A 20,000-nucleotide genomic window follows, 5' to 3' on the forward strand; every position below is an offset into this window, starting at 1 on the left:
TCGTAAATTCCCTCTTCTGCGTTTATTTTCCATTGTAATAGTTACACATATATCATTTTTAACATATATTTGTATATTATACTTTTTCCATTTCCCCCTCTTACCTCCTTCATTTAATAGTGTGTCATCTGGGTGTTTGATCAATCTCTTTTTATTTCTTCCTTATCTACCATCATAAAATCGCCCCCAGAAATGTCCTTCTGGGTTCAGTTCCAAGTGGGGAAAAGACACTGAAAACATGAAGACTGCTTGGAAAGATGGTTGAGCCTTGCTGGGGGATGATGTAATGAAAGGGCTTTGGGCAATTCCTCCTATGGTTCTGCCTGAAGGAGGTAGAGCTTTATTATATAGAATAGACTGGCTCAGGCCTTAATGGTCCATTGGCAAAGATGTTGGGGGATGAGTTTCTGCTTCCCTTTTAGGGTATTGGAAGAAATGTCCATCTGGGTTCAGTTCCAAGTGGGGAAGAAGACACTGGAAACATGAAGACTGCTTGGAAAGATGGTTTAATGGTGGAGAGGATCACATGGCTTGAGCTTCTGAGCAGAAAGGGAAGAAATGCCCTGGTTTTATGCCCTCTCGGGGTCCCACCCCAGAGTTTATGCCCTCTCGGGGTCCCCACCCCAGAGTTTCCCATTCCTGTGCAAGAAATGCATTCTGATTGCTGATCAGACTCCCAGGGGGCAGGGAGGCTGTCCTGAGATCCAAGCTTGTTTGAGCCGCTGGCTGATGTCATCTTCCCAGGTGCCATGTGGTGAGTTTCTGTTTGTTAGATGGGTCCTCCTGAAAGAGGTAGATCTTTGTTATGTAGAATATACTGGCTCAGGCCTTAATGACTCTATTGACAAAGGTGTGGGAGGATGCGTTCCTGCTTCCCTTTTAGGGGGAAATATTTTGCCCTTTTTAATATTTCCTAAAATATTTCATTTTCTAGTAAAGGGGTGGGTTTTAACTTCTTACAAGGAGAAATATTCTGCACTTTTAATATTTCCTAAAATATCTCATTTTCCTAGGAGAGGGGTGGGTGCTCACTTCCTACAGACCTTAAAATATTTGTGAACTTGACCAGAGTTCAGAAGAGAAGAAGATAAAGTGCAACTTCTCAGTTTCTGGTTTGGCTTCAATCGTCGGATGTGAAAACATCAAGAAAGTTAAAAAATAGTTTATTAAGTGACCCAGGGAGTTGTGTAGCTCAATTTGCATAACCACAGGGCTAACAAATGCAATAGTTTAAAATAGTAAATTTGAGAGTCGGGACTCAATCTTTGGGAGTGAATATATTTCAGATAAACATAGACAGCCGAAGGCATGGTTTGTCCTTTCTGATAGTCTTTGAAAACTAACAATGCAGGCCTAACTCAAAGATCCACCAGCAAGCGGGGACAGGGCAGCATGAATCCCATCAACTATTAGATGAAGAAAAATAGCTTTCATCTAATTTGCCCCTGGATTCTTCTGTCCACCAGGAAAAGAAGATTCAGAGCAATCAGACTTCTAGTCCAGCGGTCACCAACTGTGGTCCCTGAGAAAATTTTGGTGATCCACAGAAAAATTATTTGCATTGTTTGTGTTGCACCAAATCAGGGGTCTTCAAACTATGGCCCCTGGGCTGGGGATGTGCAATGAACGTGTGTTGCTGCAGAGAGTCTCCCCCTTTGGGGTCTTTTTGTGTGGGTAGAAATTCCGACATGGGGTCTGCTTCAGCCTCCTGGAATGGGGCTGGGGAAGTACCACTGGTGGCAAAGAGCCGGAGGGCCTCATTCCAGTGGGACTGCATCATGGCCTGGAAGTGACTGACCATCTCAGCCTGCTGAGCCTCCAGTAGCTGGTACCTGGCCTTGCACTCCCACAGGTCTTTCCTCTGCTTGGAAAGCCTATGTCCGTGGTATTCAGTGAGATGTTTCTGCTGAGCCTCCTTCTCGGTCAGATCCAATTTGAACTGAGCCAGCTGTTTTGCCAACTCTTTCTCATGGTGGCTGCTTAGCTCAAACAACTGCTTCCTGTTGGGACCCTAAGGAGCCTGGGCAAGGAGGAGAGGAGTGGCTGGGAGGGGAGGGGCAAGTAGAGCCAGCCAGGTGCCTCTCTGTGTGAGTGACCTCAAGCTGGCCATGCCCACCCAACCAGTCATTAGGGAGATCATATTAATGGTCCGTTAGGATTTAAAATTATGAATTTAGTGGTCACTGAGGTCCGAAAGATTGGTGATCCCTGTTCCAGTCCAACCCTCTGCTCAAGTGAGGAGAACCTATACCATTCTGGACAAATAGCTGTCCAAACTCTTCTTAACAGCCTCCAGTGATGGAGCAACCATAACTTCTTTCCACTGCTTAATTGTTCTCACTCAAAGGTAATTTTGCCTTATTTCCAGGCTACTTCTGTCCTTCACAAATTTCCATCCATTGTTTCTTGTCCAGTCTGAGGCTTGGAGAAGTTGAGATGGAAATGGTCACCACAAGACAGCATGGAGATCCCAAGTTCAAATCCGGCGCTTCAACGCTCCTTCTTCCATCCAGAATGGATCTGTTTGGCCTCTTTTCATATGTTTTACAGGAGTGGGAGATTTGAATGTGGGGAATGACTGTCATCAATTATGCTGAAGTTTAAAACACCATGATGTTCTTTCATCCCACATTCTCGCCGTTGGGAGTCCTGGCCTTAACAGTTTAGCAGTAAGGCTGAGAATATGTTGCACAAACCTAATTGTTTCAATGCAAAAAATAATAATTAGAAACCCCTGCTTTGTTCAGGGATGGGTGGTGGTGGTTGCAGATCACCCAGGGTCCTATTAATGGGCAAGGCCAAAAAAAGTCTTGGGTCATCTAAGTGTAGAGCCACAACAATAGATGAGGATCTCATGCAAGTGTATTCACCCAAGGTAATTTCATGAGTTTGCCAGGGTCCATAGAACAGAGGGTTGTAAGGGACCTTGAAGGTCTTCTAGTCCAACCCCCTGCTCAAGCAGGTGACCCCCTACTAGAGCAGGGGTCACCAACCTTTTGGACCTCAAGGACCACTAAATTCATAATTTTAACTCCCATGGACCACTGATGTGATCTGCCTAATGACCGCTTGGGTGGGCGTGGCTAGGCGGTCATGTGACTGGGTGGGCATAGCTAACTCGATGTCACTCACATCAAGGGGTGCCTTGCTGGCCTCTACTCCACCCCTCCCCTCTCAACCACTCCTCACCTCCCTGCCCGGGCTCCTTAGGGCCCCAATAGAAAGCAGTTTTTGGAGCTAAGCAGCCACCCCGAGAAAGAGTTGGCCAAACAGCTGGCTCAGTTCAATTTGGATCTGACCGAGAAGGAGGCTCAGCAGAAGCATCTCACTGAGGACTACGAGCATAGGCTTTCCAAGCAGAGGAAAGACCTGTGGGAGTGCAAGGCCAGGTGTCAGTGCCTGGAGGCTCAGCGGGCTGAGATGATCAGCTAGTTCCAGGCCATGATGCAGTCCCATCAGAACAAGGCCCTCCAGCTCTTCGCCACTGCTTCCCTCCAGTCTTTGCCCAAAGCCCACACAAGGAGGCTGAAGCAGACCCCATGTCAGAATTTCTTCCCCCTCCAACCGGCACAAAAAGACCCCAAAGGGAGAGACTCTTTGCAGCCACACAAGCGCTCATTGCACGTATCCAGCCTAGGAGCTGTAGTTTGAGGACCCCTGATTTAGTGCAATATAAAAAATGCAAATAATTTTTCTGCGGACCACCAAATGTTTTTCATGGACCACCAGTTGGCGACTGCTATAGTAGAGTACTTACCAGACAGTTGACTGTCATTGAAAATACTGTGGTGCATTGTTTTGATTCACATGGTCCTGGATACAAGACACTTAGAGAAATGCATCTCCAGAAACCTCCAAAATGCATTGAATTATCATTCTGGTGACCTGAGGCAATTTGTTATAATATAAAACTCTTTCTGAAAGATTCCTCTGATAAGGAGCCAAAAGAAAATAACATATCCACCCACTGCCATTTCAAAGGGAGACAGAAAAAGAATTAACATTCCATCCCTACTAAGATCCTTCTCTACATTTGCTGATCAATTAACCACATCATTCAGGCCAGACGGAATTCTGCCATAAATCAACCGGTTGCTCCTGACACCTCTTTGGGCACAGATGTGAAGTTCTCTGGCGTGTAGCTGGTTGCTCCGATATTCAACATGCATTCAATCATTCCTGTTGGACAATAATGAGATCTCCCTAGTCAACAGCCGACTGGAGATTTCTAACTTCTCTTTGGTTGCAATTAGGGTTTGCAAATGTCTACATTGAAACCGGTGGAAGTATGAAAAAAAAGTATTTCGATGACGATAATAATCCCACAGAAAAATAATGTGGGAGGAATATTTTGGAGGGAAAGTCTGGTCACCAGACTAATAAAAAGATGTGGAGACTCTAGAAAGAGTGCAGAGAAGAGCAACCAAGATGATAAGGGGACTGGAGGTTCAAACATACAAAGAACAGTTGCAGGAACTGGGTATGTCTAGTTTAATGAAAAGAAGGACTAGGGGAGACATGATAGCAGTGTTCCAATATTTGAGGGGCTGCCATAGAGAAGAAGGGGTCAGGCTATTTTCCAAGGCTCCAAAAGGCCAGACAAGGAATAATGGATGGAATTTGACGAAGGAGAGATTCAACCTAGAAACAAGGAGGAACTTTCTGACAGTGACAGCAATCAAGCCATGGAACAGAAGTTGCTTTCGGAAGTTGTGGGAGCTTCATCCCTGGAAACTTTCAAGAAGAGACTGGACTGCCATCTGTCAAAAATGGTGTAGGGTCTGCTTGGGCTGGGGTGTGGGAGGATTGAACTGGATGACCTACAAGGTCCCTTCCAAATCTGTTAATCTGTATATAAACAGAGAGAGGAATACATGATGGTAGCGAATTCTATATTTAGTAAGTTACCCTGAATTGCAATATCCATCTGGAGTCACTTCTTGTTCCTTGTTCAAGAGCCTTGATCTTTTTTCCCTCTGTAACACAGGCAGATCAAGAGGAAGTACATCTGCTTGGGACCACCTCACCTTCTGCTCTTGTGCTGTATCTCTTGGTCAGAGGTGGGATTCAGCCGGTTTGTACCGGTTCGCCCTCCTCCCCGCCCATCTGCCCTGGCTCTATGCTGTCCTATTTAGCCATGTTTTCTAAGCCACGTGCATGCTTACAAGCCATGCACGTCAGCAGAGTGCATGTGCGGAAGGCTGCACACATGTGCAGAAGCACACAGGTTCACGAAGCAGACAGGTGCTCATACGGCAAACTGGTGGTGAACTTATGTGAAACCCACTTCTGCTCTTGGTGGCCTCTTTTGCATTTCCGGACCCTTATTTCTCTCTATTCCTTCCATCTATCCATCCATCCATCCATCCATCCATCCAGGTGTTCCCTTCTCGCACTTTTCTGCATCCCGAAGTGATCTTTATTTGCACCTGATATGCAATGAGACAATTGTCACAGCTGGACTTTGGAGTGCAAAACCCTGGGTAGATATGCATAGGCATGGCATTCAAAATAGACGATCAAAGGATTTTAGGTGTTCTTGTTCCTAGACACGGGTTTTAATCATTTTATTTAACCCAGTAATTCAATACTGGGTTAAATAAAACAATTAAAACCCGTGTCTAAGAATGTGAAAAGCCATCAGTCAATATTTACCCCACACCTTTTCGTAACCGACAACAGAAAAAGAGAGGCATGGATAATGAAAGTATTAACACAATCTTAATGACAGTGTCATTAGCATGAGCTAATTACCAGATTTACTGGGATTTGCTTCCTTTTGGATTCATGGGCATGAAAGCATTTGGAACTAGAACAGTGTGAAGAGAACAAGTGAAAGTTTTCCACAATTGCCCCCTTTCCCCCCTTTTTAATACAAACGGAAGTCCTGCAGGTCAACATGTTGCTGAAGTCATGTCCAGAATTCTGTACTCTGTACACACTGCCTTCCTCCAGTCCTAGGCTCCAGCTGATGTTACCATTCAGACAAAGTTGCTACCAGACCTAGGAGTTCCTGGTTGTGATGGGCTGGCTGCTAAAGCAAGGTTATGGCACACACTTGAAAGTAAATCAGGAAGACTATAATTGTGGGGTCTGTCAGGCAAGAACAAAGAATGCCTGTCAACAGGAAATATGCATGTGTAAAGTTTGTAGCAATTATGGGTAGTTAGATCACTTGCAGACCTCAGTTGAAAGTTAGGGATGGCCTGCAGCAAATGAAATGTGCATTAGATAATTCCTGGGGCATTCATTAGCCAAGGCTTAGGAATAGAGACAGCTAGAGACCAATAGAACAAATGGTAGAATTATTACTAAAATGTTTATTAGATGGTTTTTTGTTATCTCACCTTGTCCCGCCTTCTCCTTTAGTGAAAATGTATAAAGCTTTTAAAACCCTTTTTCTTGGTTCTGGACCAGGAACCCTTTTCCTTGGAGTACTCCAATAAAAAGCAATCAGAAAACCTGCACCTCGTGTCTGGCGTCCATCATTGGCTTCGGCTCCAGGCTCAGACCTGAATTGGGGACAACAGTTGAGCTGTTCTCATCTAGCAACATGAAAAAATGGTATATGTGTATGTGTAAATTGTATGTGCAGAGAACAGCAACAAAGAAGATAAATGGCCTGGAGACTAAATCGTATGATAAACAACTGAAGGAGATATGTGTGCCTATCCCAAAAATACACCAGATTGAAGAGGAAACATGTAAACACAACAACAGAAAGAGGGAATGGAGAGAGGAGTAAAGGGAAAGATAGGAAGAGGAGAAGAGAGGAGAGGGAAAGAAGAAAGGGAAAAGAAGAGGAAGAAATGGAGAATAGGAGTAGGAGAGAAGGCAGGAAGGGGAAGAAGAGGGCAGGAGTGGGGGAGAGGAAGGGAAAGAAGAAAAGAGAAGAAGAGGAGGAAAGAAGAAAGTAAAGAAGAAGGGAGAGTAGGGGAAAAGGAGAAGGAAGAAAAAGTAGGGTTGTTGTAAAACAAGATGGATATACGGGATGGCAGGAAAGCAATCTCGATTATATTTTCAAAGTCTTAGGCGGAGAAATGAATTTGTTATAAATGTTAAAAGATAACACATATTATTAATAATAGCTTTTAGGCTGTATATTTGTGAATGTATGTATGAGAAATAAAATAAAAACTTTGGGGGGAAAAGAAAAGGGGTGACATGATAGCTGTCTTCCAGTGCTTAAGTGGCTTCTCAGAGAAGAGGGATTGATTTATTCTTCAAAGCATTTGAAAGCATTTCCTTCCCTTTTCCTTCTAATTTCTTCTTCCTTCCCCTCCTTCCTTCTTTTTCCTTCCTTTCCATCTTCCCACCTTTTCCTTTCCTCCTTCCCTTTCTTCTTTCCTGTCCCTTCTTGCATGCTCAAATGCAAAAGGGAAAACATTTCTCCTTTTCTTTTTAGTTTCGATAGCCTTCTGGCAGCTAAAATGGGGAGTGGGGGATTCCCCCCTGCACCTTGTTTTTGGTAACAGAGGTACTGCAGGCCTGTCCTTTGCTATTTCCAGGCCAACCCCGCGGGCCAGATCTAAGCACCTCATGGACCAGATCTGGCCCACGGACCTTGAGTTTTTTTTAAAAAAAGTTTTATTTTTTCCTTTCCATATACATTCATAAATATAATACATTTTCGTAATACTATTAACATTTATCTGTTGACTTTTAGCATTTATCACAATCTAAAACACAATTGGGATCGCTTTCTTGCCACTCCGCATCTCCATCTTATTTTGCAACAACCCTACTCCTTCCTTCTTTCTTCCCGACCTCCCTTCTCTCCCTTCTTCTTTCCTCCTCTCCTTCCTCTTTTCTTCTTCCCATCCCTCTCCCCCACTCCTCCTCTCTTCTTCTCCTTCTTGTCCTCTCTCCTACTGGCATTTCCCCTCCCTTGCTTCCTCCCTTCTACCCTTTTCTTTCCCTCCTCTTCCTTCCTTCCTTCTTCCGTTGTTGCCCTTGCTTATTTTCTTTCTTTGATGGATTTTTGGGGTGGCATTCCAACGATCCCAGCTTTATATTTACATGAAAATAATTTTTCTCTTCCATATTTTATTTTCCTATCATAAATCCACATTTATCCTTTTTTTAAAGTTGTATTTGTATTGTAATACTTTTCTTTTTTCCCTGTTCCCCTTGATTTAATAATGTGTCATCTGAGTTGCTTTTTCTATGACTTCTCTTCCCCCCCCCTTTTAAATTTATATCCCTTTTCTAACCAATCAAAAAAAGCCTCCAAGTCTTGAAGTACACTGATTCCTCTTTGTCCTTTATTCTCAATGTCAACCTGTTCATTTCTGCACAGTCCTTGAGTTTGACACCCTTGTTTTAGAGGAACAATTGATTGTGAGAACATCGAAACATGTCTAACAGCATAACACACTCAATGTGTTAGTGTAACATTGGTATACAGCCCTGAAGCACTGAAAAGCTAGCCGTGATATTAAACAGCAGTGGGTGTTTCCGAGATGTCAACATGGATCTGAAGGGGCTATTGAAGGTGGTGCATCTATGGATTAGAGAGAAGAGAACGATTTAGGTAGCTCATATTGGAGAATTAGAAATCTTCAAGAGAACTCCAACAAAGCCTCCATAGCTATTCCTTCAAAGTAGTACTGGATCTTCTGTAATGTTGGATGCAATAATGAAATTCAATAATTTTCCCTACCAGTTCTGTGGGCGTGGGTGGCTTGGTAGGCATGTCTTAGTGGGCGTGACTTGGTGGTCATGTGACTGGGTGGGCATGGCTTGGTGCAACAAGCAGGAACCTCACAGAATCATAGAGAGCATACACAAAAATAACACAAAAGCTGCACAACTGACTCACATACAATGCAAAAGCTGCTGGACTTCACAAAATGGTCCCTGCCACAAGCAGGAACATCACAGAATCACAGAGAGCTCAAAAACAAACTCTCACACTTTACACAGAAATAACACAAAAGCTGCACAACTGACTCACACAAACACACAAAAGCAGCTGAACTTCACACAAATGGCCCCTGCCACAAGCAGGAACTTCACAGACCATCAGGCACAGCTGATTGTCGCACAGCTGATTGTTGGAACTTTTTAAAAAAATTAAAGCATTTTTTTTTTTTACTACAATGTCAGATGCACCAGCCTGAACCGGTAGCATTTCACCCCTGGTTGGAGGACAGAACCATTATGGTTGCAATGCCTTGAAGCTGATTCATGTTACCAGACTCTCGTGGTCTATTCAGTCTGAAGAACATGGAATGAAGAACTTCATAGAGACAAAATGCTTGTAAGTTTCCAAGGACGTTGGAAATGTTGGGGGGGAAAGGCATAACTTTGGTCTGGTCCTGCAAACCTATTTTTAAATTTTGCATGTGTCCATGTGCTCCATGTTTGGAGACAGAGAAAAAAATAAGTGCATTATTGTTTTAAGTGCATCTGATATTTTACTTAAAGGTCATAGAATAGAAAATACTTTGTTTGCAAGCTGTCCTTGTCTTCGTTTGGCTGTCACTTTGGCGGGATTTATGATGATAATTCTTGCAACACATGGAATTTTTTTTAAAAAAAGCCAACCATTTTTTTCTGTCTAAATAATAAGGCAATTTGTTACAGCTAATTACTCAAATGCTTCTTTAATCACAATTAGAAGAGAGAGAGGGCTAGCTCCCAATTTCCACCCATCCCAACAGGCCTCCTTCCCAAAGCTGCATGCGTCCCCCAAATCTTTTTAAAAATGTTGTCCCAATTACATATTCATTAAGAAATGTGCAGCCGTGGAAAAAAAAACAACCCAGAACTGCTCGACTTCATCGTTGCAATCTTAAACAATGATTTATTGTGACACGGAATGTGGGATGTATCCCCATCTTTTGTGATCACAGCGATGAAGCTGTAAAGCAAATAGCATGAAATGAGGCAAAGCCTCACAATTTAATCAGCTCGTAAACAGATCTACTGCATCAAGCAAATGACATTATTATCCATCTGAAGTAAATCTTGCTAATCTCAGGAGATAAAATCAACATCATTAATGGTCACATGTCATATTCATCAACGCTAAACTATCCCTTTTGACAGATTAATCTTAACTGCAGCTCCCGAGATATATGCTAATCGAGCCCAAAGCCTGCAATTCATTCCAAAGCCAGCCTGTCCGGTACTCTTAGCACGGCGATTACAAATAATTTTTTTATTGATTTACATATTTTAAAATGCATTTAAGGTGAGGTGCCATTAAAAACCTTGTCACTGCTGTATATTCTCCCACCTTGTCTCAGCCCACATGCACAGAGGGGGAGGGGGGAGAGTGAAAACATTGTGGGGGCCCAACCCAAACTGAAGTTGTCATGCAGAAGATACTCTGGGAGGACTAGGAAGCTGGGCAGATGCAATCATCTCCAACCATGGAGCCATCATTAGGTTCAGCAGATCCCTTGATGAACTCTAAAGTTACTTGCAAGTTACATGCAGAGCCCGCAAAAATAAGCATTACCAAGAGTTGGGTTAAAGGTTAAAGTAGGATTTTAAGTAAGAATTGCTACTTCTCCCTTTTCTGCTTTGCAAGTAAAGATCTCTTGATGAGATTACTAAGGGATTTCCATCTGGATCCTAAATTAGAGGTTCTAAAAGTGGAGTGACTGGTTGGCTGGCTGGCTGGGGCTAGGTGATCATGTGACTGGATGGGCGTGGTCAACTTGATGTCACTTACGTCAAGGGGCACCTTGCCGGCCTCTACTTGCCCTCCCTACCCAGCCATTACTCGCCCTGCCTGCCTTCCTGGACTCCCCCAATAGGAAGCAGCTGGAGCTGAGCAGCTACCATGAGAAAAAGTTGGCAAAACATCTCAGTTCAAATTGGATCTGAGCGAGAAGGAGGCTCAACAGAAGCACCTCACTGAGGACTCTTTGCCACCAGCAGCACTTCCTCCAGCCTTCACCCAAAGCCCCACACCAGGAGGCTGAAGCAGACCCCAAGTCAGAATTTCTGCTCCCTCCGATCCACACAAAAGACCCCAAAGAGGGAGACTCTCTGTATCAACACAAACATTCATTACATGTATCCGTCCCAAGGGCCGTAGTTTGAGGACTCCTGATTTAGTGCAATATAAAAAATGCAAATAATTTTTCTGCGGACCACCAAAATTTTCTTGCGGACCACCAATGGTCCACAGACCACCAGTTGGTGACCAATGTTCTAGCCCATCAAGGAGAAAGATTGGAGGGACATGGTAAGTGTCTTCCAGTACTTGAGGGATTGTCACAAAAAAGAGGGAATCAGATTATCCACCAAAGCACCGGAGGGTAGGACAAGAAGTAAGGAGTGGAAGTTCGTTAAAGAGAGACCCAACCTGGAACAAAGGATAAACTTTCCGACAGTGAGAACAATTCATCAATGGAATAGTTCCCCTCCAGAATTGTAAGTGCACCATCACTGGAGGTCTTCAAAAATAGACTGGACAACCATTTGACTGGGAGGTATAAGGTCTCCTGTCTTGGGCAGGAGAAGACCTCTGAAATATTTTCCAACTCTAGGATTCTATGTTCTAACATCATCACTATTGGAAGCTCAATCCTACATTGCACATTTTCTCTTCTATTGGATCTTCTAACATTGATGATGTTTCTTAGTTGGGTAATGAATCATCTGTAAGAAAACAATTATGGTGCTCATCTCTGTTTCTTTGCTGAAGGAGCCAGCATTGTCTGCAGACACTTCCATGGTCATGCGGCCAGCATGGCTATAAACCAAGGTGGCACAGAATGCTGTTACCTTCCCACCGAATTGGTACCTATTTATCTACTTGCGCTTTCATGCTTTTGAATTGCTAAGTGGGCAGGAGCTGGGGCAAGTAATGGGAACTCACCCTGTCATACGACACTTGGGTCTCGAACCTGGGCTGTCAGATTTCCAGCTGACAAACTCAATGTCTTTAACCACTGAGCCACCATGTCCCTTTCTATTAGAGTAACCTTACAATAAAGTAAAAACAAGAAAATTCAGTTTCCCTTCTCCTCTTCCTTCTCCTCCTCCTCCTGTTTTCTCCTCCTTCTTTGTCTTTCCCCCTTCTCTCCTTTTCCCTTCTTCTCCTCCTCCTCCTCTTCCTCCTCTCTTTCCTTCTCCTTTCTTCTCTGTCTCTTCCCCCTTCCTTTTCCCTCCTCCTCCTCCTCTCCTCCTTCTCCTCTGCCTCCAAAAAAACCAGTCCAGTTGTGCCTTTTGAAAAAGCACCTGGGAGACAACTATGACCTGGATGACTGAGAATCTCCACAGACAAGATCAAGATAGGTTTTGTTGAACAGGGATGAGAGTCTCAAGGAGAGAGAGGTGACAAATGAATGAGACATGAGGCCAAAAAGACAATGCATGAAGAAATGGGCAGATGTGTGGAAGTAAGAACATTTTGTAAGACTAGAAAGTTGTGGACAGGAAAATTTATTGTGTTGGTGTACACTTAATTTGGTAAAATTTCTTTTCTCTTCTCCTGCTTTTAATTTCTTCTGCTTTAGACTTCTTAGTCTTTTCCTGCTCTTAGTTTACCCTGAAAAAGAATAGCCTAATGTATGTATCTTTAGAATTCTTAAAGTTATTTCTGAATTGGAATGTAGTTTTAGAGTTATGTTTATTTGTATTGATATATTTTTACAATTTTATTAACTGCTTTTTAACAAATTAAGAAAAAGCACATTATAAATTAAAATAGTAAAAAAACCTACTAAAAATTGTAACGAAAGTTGAAAGATGGGTTTTAGCTCCTATCATAATTTAAGATATTACCAGTAAATTGAATAGAAGATTTGAATAAAAGCAAACGAAGGATTTGGACATAAAAAAATAAATAAAAGGAACAAGATTACACATGAATCTTTTAAAAAGTGCCAGCTAATCCTTTAAATGCAAGCTTTAAAAAACTTCTTTAAAACCATCGTTTTAATGCTGTACAAGCTTAGTAATATATATTCCATTAATCTGGATTACTGTTAGAGATATCACACATAAACAGATTTTCTTCATATTTTCAAGCATACGCACACATTAAAGTATTTTGGAATAATGAATTACAACTGCCAATTACAAATAAATCCTAAAATTCCTCTCGTTAATTTATTAAAATGTTATGGAGCTGCAGATTAAAAATATTTATTAATTTTTCTTGTAATAGAACAAACAGAATAACAGAATTGGAAGGGATCTTGTAGGTCATCTATCCAACCCCCACCCACCCAAGCAGGAGACCCTACACCATTTCTGACAGATGGCAGTCCAGTCTCTTCTTGAAAACTTCACTGGATAACAGTACAATTGTTGAATCGGAAGGTTGAAAGTTACCTTGTAGACGAGGTGGTATTCAGGCGGTTCTGGCAAACCAATAGCGGAAATTTGAGTAGTTCAGAGAACCGGCAAATACCACCTCTGGCTGGCCCTGCCCCCATCTATTCCCTCCTCTTGAGTCCCAGCTGATTGGAGTCCCAGCTGCTCAGCTCGGTCTTTTGTTGCCCTGCACAGGAGAATGGAGCTGGAAAGCAGGTTAGTGAGGTGGGAGGGAATGGGGATTTTGCAGTATCCTTCCCCTGCCACACCCACCAAGCCACACCATGCCCACCAAGTCATGCCCACAGAACTGGTAGTAAGAAAATTTGAATCCCACCCTGTTTGTAGATCTTTTAGTTCAGGAGTGTCAAATTCGATTTCATTGAGGGCCGCATCAGTGTGGGCATGACCAGTTTGACATCATGCATTTCAGGGGCTCCTGTGGGCACTCTGCCAGCAGAAACAAGTTCCCAAGCTCCTTTTTGGCACAAAGCCTTCCTGCAACCCTCTGCCAACCAAAACGGAATTCACAAGGAGTGTGCATGGTCTTCCTGAGCTCCATTTTTGCTGGCAGAGGCACCAATGACTGGTCTTTCTCTGTTTCCAGGTGGCCTTGCAGGCAGGGCTGGATTTTCCTATAGGCTAACTAGGCTTCAGCCTAGGGCCTCAAGATCAAGAGGGGCCTACATTCAAATTGTTAGCAAAATTAAAATTACACTATTCTAAAAACAATGAACACTAAAACACTGAACCGAAAATAAGGAGAAATTCTACGCATATGACTAATAAACAAACAAAAAATGTATTGGTTAAGATCTCCCAGCGCCGCGGCAGTTGGGCAGCCCGCCCTCGTTCCTGGCACCAGCGGTCGGCGAGAGGCGCGGCCGCTCCCAGTAGCCGCCCCGTCGACGCGGAGCCCACCAGCGGCCAGGCAGGTGAGGGCGAGGGGGCGAGCTGGGCATCTGAGCAGCAGGGGAGGCGGCTGGCCTCATTGCCTTTGCAGTAATGATGTATTTTATTGTCTCTCATGTAATTTACAAACTTAAAAATGGGAGGTGACAGGGCCTCATAAGTGGAATAGCCTAGGGCCTCTTTTCATCTAAATCCGGCCCTGCCTGCAGGCCAGTTCTAAGTACTCTGTGGGCCAAATCCAGCCCCTGGGCCTTGAGTTTGACACCCCTGTTCTAGCTAGTCTGACCTCATTATCCAGGGCAGTCTTCGGATCCTCCCAAAAAACAGCATACCAATCTTTGCCTGAGGAGCTCCAAACCTCAGAATCCTTCTAGAAAGACACAAGAATTGGCACTGTTTAAAAATATTATCTTATTTTGATGGACTGCAAGAAAACTCAAGGAACACAACGTGCCATTACTCAGCATTTTAGAATAATATGTTTTCAAAGAAGATCCAGCCACAGGTATGATGTCACTATGATTTTCTAATACTATATCTTTAGGAATTCCATGTGTTTCCTTCAATGTGGGGGTTTGTGGACAGTAGCAGTCTGATTTGTTAAAATAAATATGAAATCATAATAAAAATAAACATGAGGACCTGCCTCAGCTATTTTCTCAAGAAAACATGACTTGGAACAAATGATATTTCAAAAGAACTTTTACTGAGAGAAGTGATTGCAGAGAAATCGGGTGGAATCTGAAGACACGTTAAGCTAATTTCCCCTGTACAACCCTCACCCAGTGTGTCAGACCCCATTAGAGCCTGAAAACATGGAGGAGGATGAGTAGGAGCTGGGGCTGATGGAGGTTGGGGGGCGGCCTGGTTGGCTTTGGAAGAATGTAGGGAGAAGCAGGACGAGGCAGTCCCAGGCTCCTCTGTCTTAGGACAGCTTGTCAGCAGAGAGGAATGGGGGCAGGCTGACAGAGAGAGGGCAGACAGTGGATATGAGGAGCAATGAGCTGAGGGGATGAGAAAGGATTGCCTCTTCCTGATCCCGAGCATGGAGAGTAGAGAGGAAGTGGGAAGAATGCAGATTGACCCAACGACTCAGGAGGAGAGCACCCACTTCTCTTCACAAGGCACACCTGGGGACTGAGACTTAAGGAGATGCTGTGGGGAGGAGCATTTGTTGGGAATAAATGCTGAATTTCTGGAGTTTTGTGTGCTGTTGCCAAAAGTTTGCAGGACTTCTTGCCTCATTCTCTGCTTCTTCCTTGCTTCATGGATTCGTTTCTTTGTTCCTTTGCCTCGGTGGACTTCTTGCTTTAAGTCATGACTTCAAAGCAAGATCAGAGTATCTGGATTAGCTGAGGCAAATAATCAAAATGATCAGCATGGCAAGGAGGCCCAGTTTCAGCAATGTGTAGATTGGCACCGTGCCAGGCATCGTCTCTCATTGACAATAATGACAAGGCTACTAAGAAGCAGAAATAATTTCATTGCGATGTGACAGACATCTACAACACCGACTTTCCCGTCGTGAGAGACGAGGGTGCTTGGTTGGATTTGGGCGGAAGCAAATAGACAAGAATTTCACGCGGGTCAATCTTTTTACTAGAATCTTTCTAAATTTGCAAATTTCTTCATAAAAAGAAAATTATGAAAGATAATCATAATTTTTTTAAAAAAATGCTATGGGACAGAAAGTATATCTGTACTGATATGCTTATATATGTTACATAGCAACATAATTTAACAGACCACTGGTTGAATTCACTCCAGCCTTTTAAGAGCTAAGCTGTTTTGTCAACCACACTTTTGTAAACATTAGCAATAGCATTAGCACTTAGACTTATATACCGCTTCATAGTGCTTTACAGCCGTCTCTAAGCAGTTTGCAGAGTCAGCATATTACCCCCAACAATCTGGGTCCTCCTTTTACACACCTCGGACGGATGGAGGGATGAGTCAACCTTGAGCCAGTCAGGATCAAACTTCTGGCGCTGGGCAGAATTGCTCTGCAATACTGCATTCCAACCATTGCGCCACCATGGTTCTTAAGTGAGCCCTGTCATGGCTCGTAAGTGAGTTACATTGATGATTACCTTTTTGCCACAGTTAAGCATATCACTGTGGTCACTGAGTGAATTACACAGTCACTGAGTAAATCCGGTTTTCCCCATTGTTGTTGCTTATTGGAAAAGCTGCAAATGGTGATTATGTGACCCCAACGTTCTGAGTCCGTATTCCATCTAGGTAGGTTGCCGAATTCTGATCAAGTGACCCGAGGATCCACTGGAGGGTTGTAAGTGAAAGGACCAGTCATAAGTCACTGGTGTTTTTTTTTAGCACTGTCGTAACTTTGATCAATCACTAAAAGAATTGTCATACGTTAAGGACTATCTGTAAGTCAATATGATAAACTGCCAAACTGTTTTTGCCATAATAAACTGCCCTTTTCTTTCTTCTATTTTCATTCAAAACAAATAAATCCGGGGATTACATACAGTGGTGGGCTGCAACCGATTTAACAACTGGTTTGGTGATTGTGCGCCAGGGGTGGGTTCCTGCCAGTTCTAACCTCTTCTATAGAAGAGGTTCCACAATCTATGTTTAGAACCGGTTCCAGCTCCCTCCCCCCCTCCCCCGTCTGCACATCATCATCAAGATGAAGAGCGAGAGGAGGAATTCTGGGAGTTGAAGTCCACAAGTCTTAAAGCTATCAAGTTTGAACACCCCTGGGTTTTTTTCTAAAGGGTTAGGGGTGCAAGGGTCGTGTAACTTGACAGCTTTAAGACTTGCGTGCTTCAAATGCCAGAGTTTCTGAGCCAACATTTTGGTTGCTAAGCAAGAGCTTTGTTAAGTGAGTTTCACCACATTTTACAAGTTGGCCATGCCCAGTCACATGGCTGGCAGTCCCACCCACATGGCTGGCAAGCCACTCCCACAAAGCAGGCCACACCTACAGAAGAGATTCTAAAATTTTTGAAACCCACCACTGTTGTGCGCCTAATGCGCTTGCATGCAGCATTCAAAACACAGCAATTTGAAGTTCAGCTGCTTACCTTCTAAGACAGCCCTGGTAGGAGAACAGCAGAAATCAGCTGTGCCGTGTGAATCAGCTGAGCCAGAAAGAAGGAAATATAGAACAGGATAGGGGGGGCCAGTGGATGGGGCCAGCTGATCGTCGGAACAACTGGTTCTCCCAAACCAGTTAACCGGCAGCAGCCCACCACTGGTTACATATTATATTCACTCCTTCACAGACACGCAACAAAATGTATTGATGGTGAAACAACAGTTTGAGGAGAGTTTTATGTACAGGTATTTGAGGAACTGGGACATGATGGCTCAGTGGCTGAGCTTGTCGATCAGAAAGGTCAACAGTTAGGTGGTTCAAATCCCTAGTCCCGCACAACGCAGAGAACTCCCGTTACTTGTCCCAGCTTCTGCCAACCTAGCAGTTCGAAAGGATGTAAAAAATGCAAGTAGAAAAATAGGAACCACCTTTAGTGGGAAGGCAACAGCATTCCGTGTGCCTTCAGTGTTTAGTCAAGAGCCAAGGTGGCGCAGTGGTTAAATGCAGCACTGCAGGCTACTGCTAGATCAGCAGGTCAGCGGTTCAAATCACCGGCTCAGGGTTGACTCAGCCTTCCATCCTTCCGAGGTGGGTAAAATGAGGACCCAGATTGTTGGGGGCAATATGCTGACTCTCTGTAAACCGCTTAGAGAGGCCTGAAGGCCTATGAAGCGGTATATAAGTCTACTGCTATTGCTATTAGTCAGGCTGGCCACATACCACCGAGATGTCTTCGGACAGCACTGGCTCTTCGGCTTTGAAACGGAGATGAGCACCGCTCCCCAGAGTCAGGAACAACTAGCACATATGTACAAAGGAAATTGTTACCTTTTATTTGAGGACCTGGCATTAAAATGAAATAAATCTAATGAATGCCAACACTGAAAAGTATTGATTTTGGTGACTTGATGGATTCCAACTACTGGCTGTATCTTTCAGGGAAAAAGTATACCACCTATATTTAGATCAGTCTCAAATTATGTTAATAACCTTCTAGATTTCAACCCAAATATGATAATACGGCAAGCCAGACTATATGAGTTAATATTCACTACTTAATTACACCCCAAACCAGAAGGCGATGAAATCTCACCCTTATCAGGGAAGTTCATTAGACATAAAGTTACTTTTTTTGGTCGCACTAACCTCATTTTAAGAGCATAGAAACTTTTAGCAGAATTTATGAAAATTTATTCCTGTTTTGGCAGGGGCCCATGGGATAGCAAATGAAATGGAGCAGCGAAAGTCTTCACCACATCCAGTTTCTTCACCTTCCCAAATAAAAAATAAAAATTCTCCATTAAGTATCTGTTTCTTCTTCTTTGCTCTTTACAGCAGAGGAGACATTGCTGAATAATTTAAAAGTGGAACCGAGTACCTCTGGAAGTTGTGGCTGCTCCATCTTTGGAGATTTTTAGAAGAGATTGGACATTATTTGTCTGAAATGGAATAGGATTTCCTGCTTGAGCAGGGGGCATGGAGTAGAAAAACTCTAAGGTCCCTTTTAGCTCCATTATTCTATGAGGAAGGAAGGAAGGAAGGAAGGGGAAGGAAGGAAGGAGGAAGGAAGGAAGGAAGGAAGGCGGCAGGCAGGCAGGCAGGCAGGCAGGAAGGAGGATCTTTGGAAGTTATGGGTGCTCCATCACTGGAGGTTTTCAAGAAGAGATTGGACAACTATTGACCAAAATGATACATGGCCTCCTGCTCGAACAGGAGGATGGACTTGAAGAACTCCAAGGTCCCGTCCAGTTCCATTATTCTATGAGTAAGTAAGTAAGTAAGTTATAGGTGCTCCATCACTTGAGGTTTCAAGAAGAGATTGGACAACCATTGACGGAAATGATACATGGCTACTGATGAACAGGAGGGTGGACTTGAAGGACGTTGCATTATTCTATGAGGAAGAAGAAGGAAGGAAGGAAGGAAGGAAGGAAGGGAAGGAAGGGAAAGAAGGAGGGAAGGAGTGCTCCATCACTTGAGGTTTTCAAGACGAGAATGGACAACCATTGACTGAAATGATATAGGGCCTCCTGCTTGAGAAGAGGGTTGGACTAGAAGACCTCCCAGAACTCTTCCAACCCTATATTATATGTTCTATGTTCTAACTCATGGGAGAAAAGGTTTGACCTGAAGTGGTCATCTTTTACTGCTGCCATCAAAGGAAGGACGCTGGTTCTCTTTTAATGCACAAAATATTATTGTCTTCTCTCTTAATTGGGGCTGCATAACAACTTTTCCACTTTCAGTGAAGCTGTTCCAGATTTTGAAAAAAAGTCTGCCCTGTAAACGGGCACCAAAGAACAACCTGAAGAGCACATTTATTTCACTATTATGTGAATATGAAGATGTAATAATGTGTGCTTCTGTTTTCTGCCTGGGAGTGATTAGATGATCAAAGGGAAAAACAAACCTCAGGGTTAGAAAATAAATGAAGGACACCTTGGCAGAATATCAGGGTGGATTTGTGAGTGGCATGTCTGCAGAAGGAGAGGTAGGGTGTGCAGAAGAGAAAAGTTAGAAAGTCTGCTTGTTTGAAGTGAAAACAATCTTAGACAATCTACACAATCAGAGGAAGGGTGAAAAGGAGGCAAGATGACAGCTGCAACAGTGCAAACAAATGGTTGGCTAAGTGTTAAGTGTGTGGCATAATTTTTTTATGTGTACCAGACCTGCAACTTTGGTTATTCCAATCCTCCATAGAAGTAGTACAGCTAATCTCTATTTATAACCATTGTTTAGTTAA

Source organism: Thamnophis elegans, chromosome 15, assembly GCF_009769535.1.
Source record: "Thamnophis elegans isolate rThaEle1 chromosome 15, rThaEle1.pri, whole genome shotgun sequence".
NCBI classification, from domain to species: Eukaryota; Metazoa; Chordata; class Lepidosauria; order Squamata; family Colubridae; genus Thamnophis; species Thamnophis elegans.